This window comes from Mirounga angustirostris, unplaced genomic scaffold, assembly GCF_029215605.1.
Source record: "Mirounga angustirostris isolate CCGP_5_RB_7025 unplaced genomic scaffold, mMirAng1.0.hap1 SCAF_7, whole genome shotgun sequence".
Lineage (NCBI taxonomy): Eukaryota > Metazoa > Chordata > Mammalia > Carnivora > Phocidae > Mirounga > Mirounga angustirostris.
Window position 1 is genome coordinate 65,151,715 of NW_026991715.1, and position 14,670 is coordinate 65,166,384.

The window sequence follows — 14,670 nt, forward strand, 5'->3', positions numbered from 1 at the left end:
TTGCTTGTCACTGAAGATCTTGATATCTACCAAACTGGTGAGGACAAGGGCACACATAAAATTCCTGTGAACTTAAATTAAGCCATTACTGATTGATGAAAGCAGTTTCCTTTCTCTAAGAAAAAGAGATTTATATCTTGATGGAGACATTACTGATTGTAAGGAAGACAAACAAACTCAAACTGAGTGAAAGAGAAGTTCTCTACAAGTTCACTGTGGAGATACAAAGGGGTACCATGGAATCCAGAGCAGTAACTGGAGGTAGCTAATAAATATAATGATAAAAAAAAAATTTGAACCCTTGCTTTATTCACACATTGAGGTAAGTGCCACACAAATATCTGATTAACCCAGTTTTGATAAAGGTGGCAACCAAAAATATTCTCAAGAAAGACTATTCTCAACTACAATTTATCCTATTTATTTTCATGAACTACTCTGCCTTCTTGTTCTTATATCTAAATCTTTTCATTGGAAAACGCTTCTCCATTGATTTTCTTCATTTTCTGATATTCCAAATTCATCATGACTGACTCCTCACTGTGAATTTCGTATCTTAATGATCTTACATTCCCAACTTTATATACTAAATACAAAAATGTTTATTCTTTGTATTTCTTTTTGCGTAAGGATGATTATTGCTGATTTGAGTCTGTATTAATATTTCGTTTATTAATTCCATTAATTAATTCTATTAATTTTCTTTTTTATTTATTCTTTACATAGTACTTCCTATGTACGAGACATTGACTTGCCGGAGATATAACAGAGAACAATATTGTTTAATGTCTATGACCCACATAACTCTCCAGTTGCCAGTACTATTCAACGTAGACCCTAATTGAAAATATAAAGAGAAAAGTTAGAATCACCATTTAAAGTGAAAAAATAAAAATAAAAAAAGCACAAGATACAGGAACCAAACATTTGAAACAGAAGAGGTAACACAGTCAACAGAGGGAAAGGAAATCATTAAAATAAATACAATAAATATCTATGGATTAAAAAATGTGGGACACCCTCCGCTTTTGCATTAAAGGAAATCAGGTAAGCTGAAAATGCTTGAGCCATAAAAGCACAAGAAATTTTCCCTAAAATATTGAAAACATGCTGATATAGTATAGCTGAGCTGTCAGGGCAGCAAAGAAAATTCAAAGACTTTCTGCAAAAGGGGGAAAACTGAAAATCCTAGTGATTAAGCGCATGGTGAAGCTTTGACGGTGGTGGTGGTGGTGGTGGAAGCAGCCATGTGTGGGAATGTTGGGGGAGGCTGCTAATCTCTTTAAATAAAGGGACTTTTTATCTTTAACTTTTTATTCTGACATAAGTTCAGAAACACAGAAAAGTTACAAGGATAGTACACAGAATTCCCAAATATCCTTCTTTGAGATTCCCAAAATGCTGAAATTTACTTGCATAAATTTTTTTTTTATTTCTTCAACTGCTGTCTTTCTCTTTCTCTGCACCCATTTCAGACATATCATTTGAGGTTTATTTATGGAAATAAATGAATAAATGAATAAATTAAATGAAAAAGCAATGAACCAATTGTTAAATTAATAAAAAAAAAAGCTACGATAATACAACTTAAAAAAGATGAAGAAATTAGGAAATTAACCAATTTGGATATGAATATTATGTATATACAATCCTCAATTGCTTTATCTCAAATTCTCTACTAAATATTTTTGAAAGAAGAGATTGTCACTTAGGAACTGAGTAGCCAAACCTTCAAATGACTGGATATTTGATAATAAAGAGCATTACTCCACCTCAGAATTGGCAGCAACAATTTCATGATATATTACAGTTTCATGTATCTGGGTAACTGTTATTTCAGTTTGTTCATCCTTCACAGCTACTTCTAACATCCAACATCTTTGGGGTATAGTAAGTGTAAAATGCATTCACTAATGTCATAGAAAGAAAAATGCTTTTTACTTAATTATTAACTTAGGAAAAATGACTGAATACACAAGAAACCCCTGCTCAAATTTTACACTTGACTTCATTATCATCAATACTTCCACTAGTTTTAGATCATTTATCAGCTTATAAAAATCTCTTGGAACCTACCCTGTCAAACAATATGTCTTTTAAAATTGTTCTCTATGATTAGTTACTTTTTATACAGAATTCATGCTGACAAAATTCCCTTTAAAAAGTGTCTCTGGGGGGCACCTGGGTGGCTCAGTCGTTAAGCGTCTGCCTTCGGCTCAGGTAGTGGTCCCAGGGTCCTGGGATCGAGCCCCGCATGGGGCTCCCTGTTCCGCGGGAAGCCTGCTTCTCCCTCTCCCCCTCCCCCCGCTTGTGTTCCCTCTCTCGCTGTGTCTCTCTCTGTCAAATAAATAAATAAAATCTTAAAAAAAAAAAAAGTGTCCCTGTGAACATGCAGATTAGTTTAGCAAGACTAGTGATTTGCTTATCTTCACTCATCTTCTGCAAATGAATACACTTCTCATTTTCTTCTATTGTTGACTGACAACTGAAAATTAATTAGTTTAAAGTCTTACTGATTCACTGGGTACTCACCAACTAGGTTATCTATGGGATTCTAGATCCCATTTTGCGATACTTTATAGTCATATTTTGACTTCTGCTATGAGAAGAGTCTAAAAATAATCGAAAATATGTTTCTAATACTCCTATTCTACATAAAGGAGAACCAAAACAATAGTTAGTTTAGAATCATAGTTCGACCAGCAACACTTCCATGTTTGGCATGTTGGAGCTGGGTCTGTGCTGGTAATGTTAATAGAAATGCGCAGTTAATTATTCAAAAAGTTGCCAAACCTGAGTTTAAATTATGCAAGTAGATCTCAATAAAACTTGCATTCATTAGGAAAACATTCAAAAATATTCCTCGCTTCATTTTACCTAGAAATAGACCACCTGAATTCCAACTTGGTGCTATTACTGCAGTTCGGCCTGTAAACTCTACAAGATACATATCTACTATTTGGGGGGGACTAAATTCTATCTGAAGAGCAGACACCAATTATTTTTTCACTACATAAGGCAGAAAAACTAAAGATATCCTTCAGTGACACAGAATATCCTAGCTTGAATGAAACATTTTCAAGTGCTGTATCAGAAGATACTTACCTCAGTCCGCAGCTCTGCGCGGGGAGCACTACCCACAGAACAAAGACAACATGATTGTACTTACTGGACTAGGGAAAGCAAAGCCCCAGGACTTCCATGAGCTCAGCTAAAACTTTAATTTGAACAGAACGGAGTTACCTCACACTCTGATTAAAAATAAAAAAACAAAACAAAAACAAAACAAAACAAAACCACCGTGATCTAAATGTGTGAGCTGAGATGAGGAAAGAGAGAAGACAGTCCTACTGAAGGAAGCAGAAGTGCCAGAAAAGAGTAATAGAGATGGATTCCCGTGTCTGAGTGGCAAGGGGATTCAGCTTGTGCTCCTGACTTCGCTCTTCCAGAACAGCAAGCTCTACTATCTTTTGTTTCTTGGGTTCAATGAGATCTTGCTGCCCTTAAAATATTTTTTTTCTCTATTTTTACTCTATTTTTCATTTATTCTGAAACTTGAATGAGTCTGTTTATTAAAACCAAGATAGCAGTGCATAGGCTGAGAGATTAAAGTTAGGAAAGATAGAAAACCTGTGGTAAAGTCCATGGACTCCTTGAAAACAAAATCTTCTTTATTAGGTATGTGGAGTCTAATTTCCCAATACATAGGTCCAAATAATGCTAAATAAGAAACATTAAGTTAAAGCAGTTAGAGGCTATGTTATAGGCAAAGTGATTGCAGGAGTGATTTGCAAATGGTTATTTATTTATTTATTTATAGATGTGTACCATCTCAAAGAACATTAGAAACATTCAGTAAACATTAACTGTTTCCGTTAACATGTTGATGATGCTATAATTACTTATTTTCGGATTTGGTTAATTTATCAGGGCAGGATACTAATGAGGTTATAGTTATAGATCTTATAGTTAGCTCAGTTCCATTTAAGTGACCAGAGATTGACTTCTCACCTCAATAAGTCACCACTGCTGTGTATCATTAAATGAAATAGGGACTAAATTAAAGTGTGAGATTGCATCTGCAAAATGATGACTTCTTTAGAAAAATAATTCAAACCTTGTGCTTTATTTATTATGGGTCACTAGTTTCATCTTTGTGTATGAAAACTGGGATAGTTTATATCTTTCACAATGAGGCAAAAAAACAAAAAAACAGCCCTTTCTTCATTTTTGTTTTTTCTTGTCCCTGTGCATATTCATATAGAAGACTCTTTTTAAAAATATCTTGAAACATAAATTAATTTTTGCCTAAAATTGGGAAGACTAATTTCTACTCCTCAAAAATTATATCAACCATTTTAATTGTTTTGATTGTCTGATATAGCTTTTCCATATAATTGCACTAAGAAGAGACACCAACTAACAATTAAAGCTGCTCATGCAATTAAAATAATTATCTTAATGTTATAAACTTAGATCCAACAGAAATTATTAATGGCAGCAGTCAGATATTATATAACTAAAATGAGATTTTTTCCTCCACTGATTTGTGTTAACTTTGTATATTAAAATGAAGGAAAGTAACAGAAAAGAGCAGAAATTACAATGAATTATAGAGTAAGAATTTAGTAAACAAAAAATTGCTGGTTACATGGAGAAAACTGGAATCCTGTATTCTTCAAAAATAAAAATTTAGTAAACTGCTTATCTCAGGATAATTTCTAAATTTCTCATATAATAGTTGGAGGTGGTTCACCAGGGCTTTACCTAAAGCTGGTCTCAGAGGTTTTCAGATTATAACTTTGAGTCAATTTGAATATATTGGTAAATAGGCACAATTCTTGAGTGTTTACAGAGGATAATTAAGTGAATTAGTTTTCCTTTCCTACTTTTTGAGTTTAAAAAGGACCCCAAATTCTACCACTGTATTAGTCCGTGCTTTTTTTTTAAAGATTTATTTATTTTTGAGAGACAGAGCAAGCACATGGTGGAGGGGAGATGGTGAGCAGAGGGAGAGGGAGAGAAAGAATTTCAAGCAGACTCCCCACTGAGTGAGGAGCCTGACATGGGGCTTGATCACAGGACCCTGAGATCATCACCTGAGCTGATATCGACAGTCGGATGCTTAACCAACTGAGCCACCAGGCGCCCCAGTCTATGCTTTTTTAAATGTAAAGAGGAGGTTCAGATCAATGTGGGCATCATATTAAATCAACTATGCTTACATAATCAAAATCTTGTATCTAGGAGTATGTTTCAGACTCAATACTTGTTAAACACCTTATTACTGGATCTGAATGATGAGCTTTAGGGAATGTCAAATTTGACAAAATTCTTCCCAATCCCATTCTGTAAACAAATGCAACTTCAATTCTGAGATTCATTTTATGACTGGATTTTGCACCTCAGAGAATGTTTCCCTTTCTTGAAACTTACTTTGTTGTAATAAATATATATAAGTATATATACACATAATATAGTTTTATGTTTGTTTGATTTTACTATAATAGAGTAATACTATAATCATACTAAATGGTTTCTTAATCATATATAATGCAAATCCCTACAGATTATTACATACATATTTTTTAAGAATATAACATATCTGTACACAAAATGTACACATATAAATATATTTGATATAAGTTGGATTATCTTATACATGCTGTATGATTTTTCCTTAGTTGGCACAAGGTTGTCAGATTTAGCACAATTTAAAAAATAAATACAGGATGCCCAGTTAAATTTAATTTAATTTGTTTCAGAAGAACAAAAATACATTTTTAGTATATGTGTGTCCCAAATATTGCATGGGGCATACTTATACTAAAATTATTATTCCTTGTTTATCTGAAATTCCAATTTAACTGAGTGTCTTATATTTTATGTGCAACCCAGGTAGGAGAGCGTTTTCTTTTCTTTCTTTTTTTTTTTTTTTTCTTTTTGTCTACCTCTAGCTTCCTTGCCCTGCCCCTTTTTTCATCACTTCCCCGCCCTATACAAGACAACCTATCTTAAAATATCAAGGGTAAATAAATCTTTTGAGACTTTTTTTTTTACCTCTCTATATTTTTATAACAACAACAATAATAATAACCAACTGAGTTTACTATAAACAAGGCACTTTTAAGCATGTTACTTATGTATTCAAATTAATTCTCAGAAGAACCAAAAATATGATCTAAGTAGCACTATGAGCCTCATTTCACAGATTTGGAAAAATGAGGCTACAGAGGTTAAGCAACATGACTAAAGTGATGCAACTAATAAGTCACATACCAAAACTTGGATTTAGACTCTGGGATATTGACTCCTGAATCCACATTTTAACCGTTCATTGTTTTTTATACATACATTTATATACTTGTATTTTACAAATATTAAACCTAGAAGTCACCTAGAAAATGCTATGAGATTGAAAACTCTGACTACCCATATCCAAAAAGTTCAGATTATTCAATTTTCATAAGCCAACTCTGGCATTATTGTTAAAATGGTATTTTAAAATATAGTAAAATAACATTATAATAAAGTTTATTTCAAAGCTTTCTGTAGCATAAATTATGACTATAAAACCATTTGATTTCTTCAAACCTTATTTCTCTTACTATTTTTCTCTCTACATTTTCTCTTTCATATACATACAAAAAGGAATAGATATTACATATTCTACATATTTGTTATAAAAATATATAGATGTAGAAAATATCTATTAAGATTTTTACCAAGCATATATGCTTATTCTGAAGGGTTTTTTTTTAATTTTTTATTTTTTCTTGTTAAGTTTATATGCCAGGGTAGGTTTTCTAAAACAAGAACTGTGGCACCTTACAAGTCAAGTCAGTTTGAAACACATTTAACTGTGGTTATCTGAGTCCCAACTGCCACATTCCAATCTTAGTGAGCCAGGCTTGAAAGCAGAGAACATCTTACAGCTTTTCTTTGATATCTGAACTATAACATTTTTTCAGAACACTTGGGTAATAAATTCAGCAGTGTTTGGACAGAAAAAAAAAAAGGTGTTTCTAAATTAATTACCATCTCCCAAAATTTCAGGTAAACAATTGAAAAAATTCATCCATCCAGTAGCATTTTCAAATTCCAGTTTTCCATACTAATACATTTGTGATGTAATTCTACATTATTTTTTTTTAAGATTTTATTTATTTATTTGACAGACAGAAACACAGCCAGAGAAGGAACACAAGCAGGAGGAGTGGGAGAGGGAGAAGCAGGCCCCCTCAAAGCAGGGAGCCCGATGCAGGGCTCGATCCCAGGACCCTGGGATCATGACCTGAGCCGAAGGCAGATGCTTAACGACTGAGCCACTCAGGCGCCCCAATTCTACATTATTAATAGCACAAATGTGAATGCCATGTATTCTTTTTGCAAGAATAGGTAATTCCAATACTTAATATTGAATAGGTCAGGTCAAAGCTATACAAAGCTGTGCTGACAGAAATAAATTAAGATTATTTGATTATTAGAAAAAAATATCAATATGTATTTTAACAAATATTTTAAGTGTCTAGTAATTTTAGAGACAGAGATTTTCAAATCCTAATGAAGATGTTGATACAAAGAGTGATTATTGTAATGGCACCCTTTAGATAGCATTACAGAGATACTACCACTAATAAACTAATAATAAATAATACAATTAATTGTAATAACATTAATAATTATATTAACAGTGTGTATTGAATAATTCCTATGGGTCAAGGATATTTTAAGGGTGATAGATATATCACGTTATTTATTTAACCATCACATGGTCATACTGGGATGGATACTGTCCTCGTCTGTTCAGTGGGCTATAACATACCACAGACTGGATGGTTTACAAAGAGCAGACGTTTATTGCTCAGAGTTCTGCTAGCTGGAAGTCTGAACTCAGGTGCCAGCGTAGTCAGGAAAGGACCCTCTTCCAGGTTACAGACTTCTAGCTAAGTCCTCACGTGGTGGAAGGGGCCAGGGATCTCTCTGGAGCCTCTTTTATATGAGTACTTACCCCATTCATGAGAGCTCCACCCTCAGGCTTTAAGCACCTCCCAAAGGCTCTACCTACTCATACTGTCAACTTTGGTGCTTAGGATTTTAACATATGAATTTTGAGGGGACACACACAGTCAGACCATAGCAGGTATTATTTTTATCCATTTTCGAGCGAGTAAGTTAGGGCATAGCAAGATTAAACGAGAGGCCCAGCATTACCCAGCTTCTATGTGTTGTTTAAACACCGGTGGGTTTGCTACAGAGTCTGGCTTCTTAAAAGAGATCTGTGAAACGTTTCTCATGATGTTGAGGCATAAAGGTGTAGATTCAAGGAAGACTGTTGCCTTTTAAGTAGAAATGTGGACTAACAAATCTGTATTAAAATTATTAAGTAATACAAGTTTGGTATAAAAATTAATCCAATAATCCATAAAAACAGAAGACCCTCTGTCCATCCTCTGACTCTAACAGTACAAATAGTATAATCATACATGAGATCTAATTATTTTAAAAATGTGGAAAAAAACTTACTCTGCCTTATATTTAACATGATTTTTTAAAGTTTTTATTGTTTTGCATAATTTTTTAGACAGACTGTGGTTTTCTTGGTTATGCTCTAGTTTTAATTTTGTGATGACCTTAGTCTATAACTTTCATACTTTACATCTGTACATTACACTGTCCAAAGCAATCGTGTTCATTGTTTATTATTCTCAGCCACTATATGGAAGTCTTTAACATCTCTCTGATTCATCAACATAGTTCGCAAGGTCACCGCAGAAACAATCACTGTGCCCAGTAGGATACCAGCTATAGGACTGCTTAATCAGCCAGTGCAGTGATGTGTGCACCACTGACCCAATAATAATGGCAAGGGATTGATGTCAATGTCACCGGTAACAGAGGGAGAGGTCAACCCCACCGAAACTTTCTGACTTCAAAATGGAGAACATTTCATGGGAAATAAATAAATAAATCTCTTTATTTCTCACACTGAAAGGGGAGATGAAGTGAGTTCAATTTTCTTTTTCCTTTGTAGGAGACATGTAGAGACCCTTGTATAGGTTATTTTGTTTATCCACAAAAATTTCCTTATATTCAAGGGATATCACTACATCTCTCTTTTAAAAAATCTGACATTCAAGGGCGAGACATTTTTATGACAGAATTAGGACTTTGTACATTTCAGGTAAGTCTGATTATAAATTTGGATAATTTTTCTTGTTAGAGAGATAAAATGTATGTGTATTCACACACTTATCTGTATATGCACATACAGATATATAGAGAGAGATAATCTTCTAATAGCTATTTACTCTTCATCCTTTTTCATTTCATTGGTATGACCTTTTAAAGCTTTGGGGGTGATTATGTACTTTCCAAAATAATATCAACCCATGAATTACTCAGTTTATTAGTTTAGTGTAATATGATAATTCAAACTCCACAATTCCACAATCACCTATCTACAGTCATTGTAAAAAATTAGCATTCATAAATTGATATACAGTTTATATTTTCATGTAGATGCCCATGTTTTCACATGCACTTAAGATATGAAACACACACATAAGTACTCATATGCATGACAACTGATTGAACTTTGACAATTATAAATTATTCTTTAATATTAAAGTTTGTTGTTTTAAAAATTTTATTATTCTGGGGGCGCCTGGGTGGCTCAGTCGTTAAGCGTCTGCCTTCGGTTCAGGTCATGACCCCAGGGTACTGGGATCGAGTCCCACATCGGGCTCCCTGCTCAGCGGGGAGCCTGCTTCTCCCTCTCCCACTCCCCCTGCTTGTGTTTCTTCTCTTGCTGTGTCTCTCTCTGTCAAAATAAAAAAAAAAAAAAATCTTTAAAAAAAAATTTATTATTCTGACAAATGGATGTCTTGTTGTACAGTAGTTATAAATTTAGAAAGTAAAGAATCACTTCAGATAAAAATTTGAGAGATTTATAAACAAGTATTTCAACAATCATCCCACCAAATTGTCTAGTTAAACACTGATTTATGAGAAAGATGTTCCTCAGATGAATAAACGGAAAGTAGAATTCAACTAATACGATCCATAAAACTCAGTGTGGAGTCTATTAGGGCTTGAAGTCTTTTTACTAGTTTGGAAAATGAAGCAGATGTTTCAGTGAACAGGAGACAATAAAGAGAGCACTAAAAATATGTGGCAGCACAGCCACATCTGTGTCAATTTTTCTGACCTGGTATATTTGAGAAAATTAAGTCAATTTTTATTTTCCACTTGCTTTAGTTATGTTCACTGTAATTGTGAAACTGAATTCAAATTTGTAATTCATAAACACGGGACTGAAGTGCCAGTCTGAAATAGAAGTGATAACTCAGGTTTTATATCTTCATTGATTAGCCAAACACACCAAATAGGCCAAAATAGTGGGAAGATGCTAGTTTTCTTGTTACTAAAGATAATATCAATCAAGCTACATATTTCTGGAAAGCATAATGACATCTTTTGGTTTCTTCCCTCTAGTTGAAGAAAAGCTCCTCTAGGTTAGTTGCTAATAATTTGATTTTTTTTCTTTATCTCCAAAATCGTGTACCCAAATGAAAAATACGACACTGAAACCATTATCTAATTCTAAATAATTTTAAGCACAAGAAATATTTTAAAAACCTTTTCTACTAATCATTTTAACTAAAATGAGAAAATACTATATCTATTTGTATATGCTTATTTCTTTGTAATGTTCTCCCTAAAAGAGGGTCTCTAAGCTTGAATTGTTTACATAACTACATTTTTGTTTTCTGGATGTAATCTATGATTTGAAAATTTCCCTTGAAATGAGAGTATTCTTACTTGTCATGTAAGTGTACCTGATTCCTTTTAAAATTTCTCATAAAATATTGTTTTGTTGAATTCAAAACAAAGGAGTGCAAGGTTGTGGTTTTTATATAAACTCATTACCATAATAATAGTTACCATAACTTTATGTTTATATACTTCTGTTGTGTACAAAGCACATTCCTAAGATATTTAAATAAGCATATACAAATAGATATAGTATTTTCTCATTTTAGTTAAAATGATTAGTAGAGAAGGTTTTTAAAATATTTCTTGTGCTTAAAATTATTTAGAATTAGATAATGGTTTCAGTGTCATATTTTTCATTTGGGTACATGATTTTGGAGATAAAGAAAAAAAATCAAATTATTAGCAACTAACCTAGAGGAGCTTTTCTTCAACTGGAGGGAGGAAACCAAAAGATGTCATTAAAAATTTACTATATACATAAATATTCATTATTTCATTTATGATTTAATTTGATTCAATTACTTGAAATTAAAATAAGCACATATTAAGGAATAAATTCCCCAATATGAATCAGATGACTTAAAAAAGAAGAGCTAGAAAGATAGAAATAAATTGCTTATGAGATATGATCAGGTCTACAATTCCTTATCCAAATCCTGGGGGCCAGATGTATTCCAGAATTGGGATTTTTTTGAGTTTTTTTTAAAGGTAACATCTTGCATGTATCTTGTATTATGTAACACCCAATGGGGTTTGGGATGGCACCTCCTACTCAGACATGCTAATATTTCAAAAGTATATCTTTATAATATATGAATATTTAATTTAAATGAAAAATGAAAAACAATGAATATTCATATATTGAGATAGGTCTAGTTTAGTCACTATATGAAAAAACCTTTTGGTGTCAGAGATTCTTTGAAGAATTCTTTGGATACTGGAATTGCAGATAAGGGATCTTGGATATGTATTACAACACAAATTTCCCTATTCATGGGTTTCCTCTGCCTTGTGCTCTGAACTATGTAAATGTTCCTGGGTTCCAGCCATTTGACTATAGCCGAGAGTGCTTAACAACGTTTGATGATCAATCATGGTGGTATTTGGCCTTTTCCAAGCTCTTAATTATTAAAACATGAGAAATTTCATTAAGCAGTTCTGAGAATATGAAGAATATTGAGGTGAAAGGAAATATTCCTTACTATGCTAGGGACAGCTGAACCCAGGCAGAATTTGATCAGATGTATTTAAATTCATTTACATTTCTATCATCTCATAATTATTAAATTTCTTACCTGGAGTTATTTTCCTATATTTGCAATTATTTTATTGAAGTTGCTGGCATCATCTCTCTTATCTTTATGATTACATGTTTCTGTTAACATTATACAGTCTGGTCCCAAGTGTTTGTTAATCTTCCGTTGAATAAAATGCTTTCCATTTTCTTTTCTTTTTTTTCCCCCATTACATAAACAGTCTCATAATATTCCAGATATGAGCAAGCCTGGTTAGAAAATTATTTTTTTTCCTGCCTGGCTTGTTTTCAGAAGAGTGAAACATCTAAAACACTTTGATTTAGGTGAATGTGTCCTATAGGTTAATCTCAGGATTCTCAACTTTGTGCAGCAAAATGCATGATAGTCACTGACCCCATGATGTGATACATCTAAAACAATATATTTTGATTTTGGAATTCCGCAGGGATAGAAGGGTAAGAGGAGTCATCAAGACCGTCTACTGTGTCCAGTTAGCCTAAAGGGTTGACATTTCCAAGAAGAAAGAGGTTAAAAATCATAGAGGATTGAGGTCTGAGCCAAACTCCATGAAGAGATTATGGGCTTCATTAGTTTCTGTCCTTTTTTCCCCAGGGCACTAGGACCACTCAGGCCAGAACACTAAGAAAACTCCTTCTGTACTAGCTTTCGGGCCGGAGTATGCTCCAAGTACACACCAAATCTGCAGCTTTCTCAATATCCTTGGATCCTGCATGTGCCTGGGTGGTCATCTTTCAGAGTCAAAATAAGTCAATGCTGAATATCAGAAATAGCACAAACTTGTAAATGGTGGAGTGAGAACTTGAAGCGCAGCTCTCTGAGGCCAAGGATTCAGCTGTCTCTTTCCATAATTCTACAGATATTTCAAAAGATACATTTTGGTGAGTGGAGTCTTTTATTACCTTAAAATAATTATCTTTTCAGAAGCTGCAAAATTTTATCTGTTTAATTATGGCAAATGTCTTAGATATGATTTTGCCCTACTTCTGCTAGATAAATGAAGAAAATTAAATGGCTTGGCTTCATTATGGACCTAAACTGAACAACTGAGGAAGAATCTCTGTGACCAGTTCCAGCAACTTTACTGGAAGCTTCCCCTCCTCACACTCACATGTATTCATAAACTGTTTCTAAACATTGGCCTTAAAAGAATACCTTTCAACCAGATCAATTTTAGAATCGTGATACTAATTGGTATGAAGTGGACTGGCAGTCTTGAGATCTCTTTCACTTGGAAAAGATGGGTTTATTCTGTACTGCCAAAAGAGAGAAAGTGAATAAAGAGATGTAATTTAACTGTATCAATAAGGGGAAAGGGAATTGTATGAACCTCAACAGAAGAGAAAAACATGTTTGAAAATTGCTTGAATCACTTAAACTTTTTATTGTTATCAACACTAAAGCATATCCTCCATTAGAAAAACAGTGGGTATAATTGAATTGCTTTTGAATGACTTTCAATGATTCCTATTTGTGATGAGGTATTAGAATAATTTCAATATAATTTGATAAAATTTTATTTTCATTTGTTTTGTCTGTCAAACTTGAGATGACTGTTGAAAAGAATGTGTAAAATAGAATAATTTTTGCTATTGAAAAGTAGCTAGGCTTCTGTAGACAGAACTCTAGTCTCTATTTTTAAGGTTTTAAAAATCTTAAAATAAGACTTGAAGTTTGTGATGCTTCTATTAGACAGTAAGATGGTGAATTTATCAGAAGGTCAAAGATTTTAAACAGATAATAGTTAATGTTCTGGGTAAATTTTATGAAAATAAATTTTCCAAATTAATTTAAACCCCATAATAAATGGAATCAAATTTGAAATAGGGAAAATTTTAAAAAAGAATTATTGTTTCAAAATGTAAAACTAGTTCCCAAATGTTAAGGAGCACTATTAAATAAACTGGACATTTATTTATATTTATTGTATTGTTTAGATTCATAGTTGCATGTCAGTTATTCTGGATTGTGTTCAGAGAACTTCTCAGAATTCCTTTTATTAAAAATGCAATTGCAGAAAAAAATTAAATCCCTTAAGAATTTAATATTCACATCTCAGAGAAATACAACATCAAGTGCAGACTTACATTTCAGAATCAATGTTAACCATTTGTGTCTAGTTTGAAGCTTCCTGTATTTGTCTAAAACTAAAAGCCAGGATTTTGTATCTCCCTTGATAAAAAATGTAAATAATGCAAAGTATTTTGCATATTCTTGTGCTGTACATGGGCTGAATTTTTTTAAAAAACTTTAAAGCCTTGAAGCAGAACCTTGTAATTTGTGGAAATGATGAGTGTAAAATCCTACCATAAAATGCTAAAAATATACACTGTTTCAAATAAAACCAAGAAATGCAGGATTTAAAAAAAAATGCAACTGCCTTAAAGATTAAAAAAAAAAAAAAAGCTTAACTTATCTGAAATTTTATGCTCAGTGTATAATCTACTGTTTTCTAAAAGTCATATTTGATAATATTATTACTTTTTCAGGATGAAATATCAAGTGAAGTGCCCTCTACATAGCACATTTGAGATCTGCATACTTTCTTCCCATCATCTCCATGGTTTGGGGTCTAGTTAAGAGGTTGGAGTTACTTCCTTCTTGTTGACTTTTGGCT